We start from the raw sequence: 8825 nt of genomic DNA on the forward strand, positions 1-8825 counted from the left end.
TTGCTGCCTCCTATCTATATGATCCCATCTAGATACTACCTAGATTTAGGAACAGATTTTAGAACAGAAGCATCTATTGTGTTTTAGCCAGTCAGTATGAGCCACTGGGATATATGGTTCTCTTCATTATAAGAACTTGGATTTTTGTCCAGAAGCTCTAGGAGAAACAAAGAGACTGGAATAATCCCCATCTTCCCTCTAGCCTTCTTCAAATATGGCACACTTGGGGGGATGAATTGAAGCACATGGAGAAGCTTTTCTTTGCCAAGGTGTTAAGTTCCTCCTATCCTGGACATTCCACATGTCACAGAGCTATTCATATATTTTGTTATGCCTCTGACTTAAGGATCAGGGCAAGAGAGGAGGGATTCAAAATCAGGCTAGACTTCAGCCACACAGATATCCATTGCCATTAACTTTGTGGAGAAATGTACAAAGCATAGGAAAAAAGCAGGATAACTTCTTGTATGTGCTAAATACTCTAATAAATAGTCAATAAGGTTGAAGAGTTTTATTCTTATTAGGACTGAAATGCAAACTCACATAAAAACAACATGGGTGAGTCTGTGCATTGGTAAATAATAATAAAAAGCAACCCTGTACACTTTACCATAAAACAGGTGTGAAGAAAAGAATTTTAACTAGCAAGTCTAAGGCCATTATTATTTACAGAGAGAGGTACAACTGATTAACTAGTTATACTGCCTTACTTATAACATTTGAGTGGCTGCTAGTATCATTTATGAGCTTGTGTCTGACAAAAGCACCAGCAGCAGCTCACTTCATATTGGGGGATTAGTAAAAGGATGGAGGCCAGGAACTGTACAGTGGAACCTACTGAGACTTTTCAGGTCTGTATGGATTGCATGGATTGGGATATATTTTTTTTTATAGGAAATGAGAAGGACATTAATGAAGCCAGTTAGTTCATATGAGGCTATATATAGGTTTGTGAAGATATGCTTGTACCAAAAAAAGCATAGACAGTCAAGGTCTATCCAAATAATAAACCTTGGGTGACCTCTAAGCTGAAGGACCTTCTTAATCAAAAAAGGCTTAGTTTTAAGAACAAAGCAGGGAAAGAGGAAGGGAGACCAGTGCAGAAGAATATGGAGAAAAAAGCAAGCAGTTTAAAGTAATTTACAAAGACATTCTTAAACAGTTTGTTAAGAAGGACACAAAAGAGGCTTGGAAAGATTTACAGCTTATAACAGAATATAAACCTAGGCTGAAATCATTAAATAATGTTGATGAATTCAGCTTTGCAAATGATAATATATATATATAACATTTCAGATTATAACATATAAATTATTATATACTTTATTATAATGTATATAAGGTTTTAGATAAAACCAGACACCTGCAGATAAAAAGAGTTGCAGTTGTATTCACAGGATCACAATCCTATATGGTAGTCAACAAACAAGCAAAGACCATGCAGTATGCACTACAGAAAATTGTGACAATACTTCACAAAGAGTGATAAAAACTGGCTGGTTAAATAGACAGAGGAAATAAGGTATAGCTGGAATTAATAGTCCTGTGATGAGGCTCTTCTGAATTGTCGATGATTGGCTGGGTGTTCCTTTTGGTTGTAATTGGAATGCTGGGAGTGGTAGTGAACTGGAGAAACAGGAGGTGTGACACATCATTTTTAATAGGAAACAAGAGGAAGAAAGGACACAGAATAATTGATTAAAGAGTTACATGGAAAAGCACCAGTGGTTCAAACATGATTATCAAAGAACATGAAGTCAGAGAAGAGTTTAAAAGACTCAAAGCAAGGAAGTCCTACGGTCCAGAAGTGATCAGATGTAGGACTTTAAAAACCTGCTGACCAACTAGCTACTCCATATTTTCATCTATTTCAGTGGTCAGGGATCCAGGCACAACTCCTAAATTGTGGAAAAGATCACGGACGGTGCCAGCGTCCAAAAGTAGTAGACCAAAGGAGCTGAAGAATTTTCATCCTGTGACATTAATACATCCTGTAACATTAATTAATCATGTGACATTAATTAATTTCCGTTGGCTTTAAAGCAAAAAAAAAAAAAAAAAATTGCAAGAGCGGATTTTTTCTTATGGCAGCTGAGTTGCTATAATGTAAAGTGTTCTGCAACATTTTTATAGACCTATATTACAGATTGTTGACACAGTTGTCTAAAATCAATGACCGAATTAGTTGCCAAGAAATTTAATTGTTTGATTAGTTGCTGATGCCACTGTGGGTTTTTTCTCTCTGACTCAGAATGCTCTGACATGTAGACATTATCACTTACTTGAGTGAGCAATAGTGCAATGGCCATATAGGCACACCAGCTGCAACCTGCTCCCAATTTGGAGCTCATCAACTCTTTTAAGGCTTGACATTTAAGATGAATAAACAAGGTGACTAGATGACTTTCCATAAGGGAATTGGTCATCTCAGTGGAACCAGATAAAATGCACACTGAAACTAGATAAAACACACAGACACAGACAGACAGACAGAGAGACACTCTCACACACACACACACACACACACACACACACACACACACACACACACACACACACACACACACACACACACACACACACGATCAGTGCTGGTCTCCTTTATGGTTTCAGTTTAATTACATTTTATTGTACAGCACCATTTAAGAAACAGCACTGCAGAAATCTGTGTCCAAGCAGCAAAGGGTGACAGTGAAAAAGAAAAACTTAGAAAACTTGATATGAATTAAGACTGAAAAGATGACCCCATCCTCCTCTGTTCAACACCAGATTGTGAAACTGTGATATAGCATGTATATACATTTTTTATTATTCTGTCCAATGTAATATGGCCCAGCCATCAGCCTTTGGAGCTGAGGATTGTGGGTTTAAGTCCAACCTGGGGCTGTATGTGATAGAGTATGTACTTATGAACTGAGGAGGGAATTTCAGAACTTTGGGTTGTGGGGGACCTGTTTTACTATGTCAGGTTCCCCATACAGGACACATCACTCAGGGTACCATATGAGGAGTGGAAATTAAAAGTCCTGGTGTAGAGTAGGAGGCATATACCCCTAGAAAAGTTTAGATAGTGTCCAGTATTCATCGCTCCACACTTCTCAGTAGATGTCAGCTTGATGCTCCCATATTTTAGAGTTGACTTCTTATGACTGCAGTGCAGATGTGTGTTTGTGTCTGAGTATTCTCTGAGGTGCTGCTCTACTGACTGCCTCATTACTCATCATGATAAGCACACCTGTGCAAATTAAATGACATACTTTTCCTGCCATTGCTATAATTTCTGTATTTATCAAATTTATAGTCATCTATCAATGTACACACATCCGTTTATATTTCCTATTTATTCTTGTACCAGGATTCTGCCCATGCCTTTTCCAGCCAGCTATTTTCAGTGTCAGTTTATTACTTATAACTTAAGGTCTATGATAACTACACTCTATCATAGATCACGCTATCATGCTATTAGTTTCCAACTGGCTACTGTGTATAATCTCTATTCCTTTACTCTGTCATTATCTGCTCTTGATCTATTACTACCACTTATTGCTATTGCTATGACTTTTCCACTATACCATTGCACCCTGCAGCTCTATGTCATGTATACACGTACACACATGTGCACATGCTTCTTACTCTCTCTCTCTCTCTCTCTCTCTCTCTCTCTCTCTCACACACACACACACACACACACACACACTGAGGCTTAGTGCTGAGGGTGCCTGAGGTCTGCAGAATACATATATATATACACACACACACACACACACACACACACACACACACACACACACACACACACACACACACACACATACAGACAGTCTATATATACATATATAAAAACTCCCCACTCACCTTCCTCTAGGCAGTCTCTTTTTCCATTAAGCTTGAGTCTCAACCAGATGCCTGGGAACTTGTTCAGTTCAGTTCAGTTTCCTTTTATTATCCCCAAAATTGAAATTTGTTTTGCAGCCAGGTGTACTAAATATACAACACAAAAAAAGAAACCGTAACATGAGGGTCCCGAGTAGTATCTTAGCTGTTAACAGGACTGCACTCTTCTGGATGGAGATCTTGGATGTTGCGCCTAGGATCTTCTGGAGCCAGTCTCTGGGGGTCACAGCTACTATTGCTCCAATTATCATGGGACCACTGTTGCTTTCACCTTCCTCAATTTTTCCATTTCTTCTTTCAGTCATTGGTATTTTTGGGACTTTTCATGTTCCTTGGTCCTGAAGGGTTCCTTGGGATTATTTCATCTATCACTACAGCCCTCTACAGTCCATCACTACTATGTCTGGTTGGTTAGCCTTTACCATTTTGTCAGTTTGGCTTTGAAAGTGCCATAGGATCTTAGCTCGGTCATTCTCCACCACGTTTGGGTCCCTGTCCCACTTTGACCTCAGAATGTCCAGCCCATACTCAGCACAGATGTTGCTGCATACTATGCCAGCCACTTGGTTATTATATTCTATTTACACTCTGCCTGCTTGCATCTTGGATCCGCTGTTGTGTGCATTGTCTCAGGGGCATCTTTGCACAGCCTTCATCTGGGGTCCTGCCTTGCGTGTTAGATCCCAGCCTCTGTTGATCTTGTATTCAGAGCTTGTTCCTGTGCTGCCATGATTAGTGCCTCTGTGCTGTCTTTCAATCCAGCCTTTTCCTGCAATTGATAGGATTTTTCCATATCAGCCACTTCCATTATATATTCCATTATAGGAGGCACATATCGTGCACAGATTTATCCTCCCATGATGGTTCCTGCTCCTGCTCATTTCCATCCTCCTTGCTGTATGAGGTACTCATTAAACACTTCATCACTTGGGGCCATCTTCTTGGTGTACTCCTGGATCTTTGATTGTTTCATCCTGGTTAGTGGCTCTGATGCTCACTAATGCTTGGCCTCCCTCCTTCCACATAGTGCATAGTCTCAGAGTTCTGGAGTTGGGATGAAACCCTCTGTACATTGTAAGGAGTTTCTTTGTCTTGATGTCAGTGGCTTCCATCTTTTCCTTTGGCCATCTGATTATGCCAATCTGATGATTGGTAGTGCTTAGGTGTTGATAGCCCAGATCTTATTCTTCTTATTCAGCTGACTTCTCAGGACTTGCCTCAATCTCTGTAGGTATTTGGCTGTAGCTGCTTAGCTTGTGGCCTCTTCATGATTCCCATTTGACTGTGGGATTCCAAGTACGGCCCCCTCAATCCTAATTACCTTTCCTCTCCTTGTAACCATCCAAACACACTTATACAGTCCAAAGGACATTCTGATGTTGTTGCTTTATATATAGCAATGGTATTGTAATGTCATTCAGCCTGGATGAGTGTGGTTGTATATATATATATATATATATATATATATATATATATATATATATATATATATATATATATATATATATATATATATATATATATATATATATATATACATACCTATGAGTTCACCGAGATACTGACTGTTTTTGAGCTACAAATGAAATCTGAAGCTAAATACAACTGTCATTGGCTTACAACTTCTGCTCTGAGATGATTGGCAGCAAACCATTTGATAAGACAAAACAATTATGGTTATGCCATCTGTAAAATAATGTTTAAGTAACCTGATACACCATCTGGAATAAACACAACTGTATTAACATAAACATGTTAAATATGTCTATTCTAGACATGATTAAGCCTAGGCTATTAAAATTAATGACGATATCATTAATTGCAGCCTTATGAAAGTAGGAATAAGATTGACAAATGGGTTGTATCAGGGCAGAAGTAATGCGATCTCTATTGGTTCATCTCCATCCTCACATATGGTCACAAGATATCAGTCGTATCAGTGGTGGACTGTACTTACTGGGCATGGGAGGTCAGATGAAGTCTTGCTTTGAAAATCATTCATAGAATCTATCATAGAGAGCTCAGTTTTCAGCTGTGACAGGTCAAGGTAAGGCCAGTGGCTGTCTGCCTGGTGTGTGGAGGCAATTTCAGGGAAAGCAGTCTTTTTTTCTCTTCCTAGTATTTCTCCTGATTTTATGGTTGTGGCATCATCAGGGATTGAACTCACAATATCCTTATGATAGGGTGACTGTTTTCCGGTCCTGCACTTTATTTAGAATCCTATCCACAATCTGCCCATACAACATCTTGTAATGTGCATGAGCATCCATGTGGGTTTTCCATCCTCTTGGCACACTGATTTCCTTTACTGCTGCATCATATATTTGGTCGAACTCTCCCCACTGCTGTTCAGTAAAAATGCAAAATTCCCCCACCTTATCCAAGCAAAAGTACATCTCAAAACAATTACGGTGTGATAAGTAGCCATCGGTAGCCAAATTGTGTGATACTCAATTATGTAATTAAACACATCGTCAAGATATCCATCTTCTCAAAGACAGTGTACACAAATCTTGAAGTCAGTTTCCATATAGTAGGTGCCAATTGGGGTAGTGATTTTTGCCACATTCATCAAGGAACTGGGCATATTTAGGCAATTTGGAAAAGAAGTAAGGAGTGAGGAAAAAAAATCTGCATTCCTATATTTTTGCAGAACCATGACCAAATTAAGTGTATGGACATAACAATGTATCAACAGTGCCCGTGGAAACATCCTTTACCTTTAGCCTGGACCCCATTCTTTCCTGAGGCCATAAAGCCCATGCCATCATAACCATGCTTCATGACTTTACCTATGCATTCAAGCAGCTTAAATGGTCAAAATGGGTATTACACCAAACACTGGTGTCAGTGGAAAACAGTCTGAATAGAACAATGTTTTACATTGTACCAAACCAGTGAGCCAAGGGTAATACTCCTAGTTGCTGGCTTTAAAATGATGAATGTACCCATTCCATGCCTGAGTAAGAAGTTCAAGATAAGGAGTTAGTCACCCTTTTTTCACAGTAACCAGTTTTAAGATTAAGAGGAGTTTAAAAGTATTCATATCTGATGTCATGTCTGATGTCTATTTCCCCTTTTTCATTTATTGCAGAAGTTTTATATGTGTTCAGGTGTGCATGTGTATGAGTATTTGGTTGTATGTATGCAGATTGTTTTGTCTGTTAATAAAAACATACTTCACATTTGGTATGTCTGGATACACACACCTAGCATACACACACCTAGCCTCTTTGAATAAAATGCTGATGTACGCATTTGTGCACACATCCACACCCATGAATATACACATGAAATGCCAACAGCAAGATGGGGACAAACAGAGATATGTGAGAGATTCAGTGGACTTAATTCCAAACATGAAATGATTGATTGTGTGTGAATATGACCTTCAGAGGGCATTTTGTTAAAGAAATGCATGCTCAAAGCCACTGCTGTGTGTCCTGGGTGGGAACGTTTTTTCAAGTCTAACCAGGAATCCTACTGTGAATTACATATTTGAAATAAGCATCCACCCCCCCCCCCCAAAAAAGAGAAAAAAAACCCCACAGCTGCATGAGAAGGCAGTCACCATTCACATGTTTCCATGACCTTGACAGAAAGCACAGATGCCATTTTTATAGTCTGGCTTGCAGTTTTATGTACAGGATATTACAGATTTCTGCATGTAAGAATGGTACTGCAACTGGAAATGACAAAATCTTGACAATGTGCTGGAAAATGCAAGGCTTGGTGGTGTTACTACAGGTGGAGAACCATCAGTGACAGGTAGCACAAAAGGACTGACTGCCTATGTGCGGGAAAAATGTAAAATGCTAAATATCAAGCCCATTCACATTGCATAATTCACCAAAAACTCTGTGGGACAGACAGTACTTATGATAAAGGATATTTTTGCATCAAGTCAATCATACAACACCTGCCATCAAGTAATGAAAGAATTTTACAATCCACATGACTCCTGGAACTCACCTTTTTTTGGCGCTCATAGTGACCAAATCAGATATTCTTAATAAGGGTCATCGTGAGTAGTGACAAAAATAGAAGAGGCAGTCATTTCCCATCTAAGAATGGGATGCACAGTCATATGTACAACACATATGGTGTAGTACATTATCCATGGTTGCACTGACTTAAGAGTTCCAAATGCAGTGGACACTATTAGATATCAAAGCATGAAATACACAATGCCAGGCATTTTGTCCAGACACAAAATATAACAACAGTTAATTATAAAGTGCTAATAAAGTGTTTACTACAAGAACTTCATAATTTCCAGTTCAAGATAGTTCCACATGCTGACTCCATATGCTTTTATAAAAAAAGCTTTCATTCAGTTTTTTTCCCCCCCCTGACCTTCCATGTTCCAAAATATGGCACCTGTATAGTTGAGGCAAAATGATTTTGTCTGTTCTGTCCTGCTCTTAAGTTTATGTGCTCTTACTAAATTTAAATACTTTAGCTAAAGTTTTTAGTTTCTAAGTTTCATCATAAGTTTCATGACATGAAATGGATACTTTGATGGAGATTCCAGACTTTCGCACTGTCTACTTGCAGGATCAGCTGCTCCTGCTGAGGAAGTTGCCAGCTTAGTTTATATTGCAGCCGGAGATCCCTGTAGAACTGAGGCAGCCAGATCATGGTAGGAAACAAATAGAGGGGAAAAAAGACGGAGATACAAAACCTGTCTCCCTTCCATCATCATTTGGAAAGTACAGTCACTGGCAAATAAAATGGGGGAACTCTCTGTTCTGATTCAGTCACAGAGTAAGTACAGGGAGTGTAGAATCATGTTTCATGAAGTCATGGCTGAAATAGAACATACCAAACTCTCATGTTCACCTGAACAGATTCACTACTGTGAGGGCAGACAGAGGGTTCAATCGGGAAGAAGAAAGGAGGAGGGACCACAGTATGTGTGAACAACAGAT

This window comes from Electrophorus electricus, chromosome 3, assembly GCF_041902795.1.
Source record: "Electrophorus electricus isolate QZ-2024a chromosome 3, ASM4190279v1, whole genome shotgun sequence".
Classification (NCBI taxonomy): Eukaryota; Metazoa; Chordata; class Actinopteri; order Gymnotiformes; family Gymnotidae; genus Electrophorus; species Electrophorus electricus.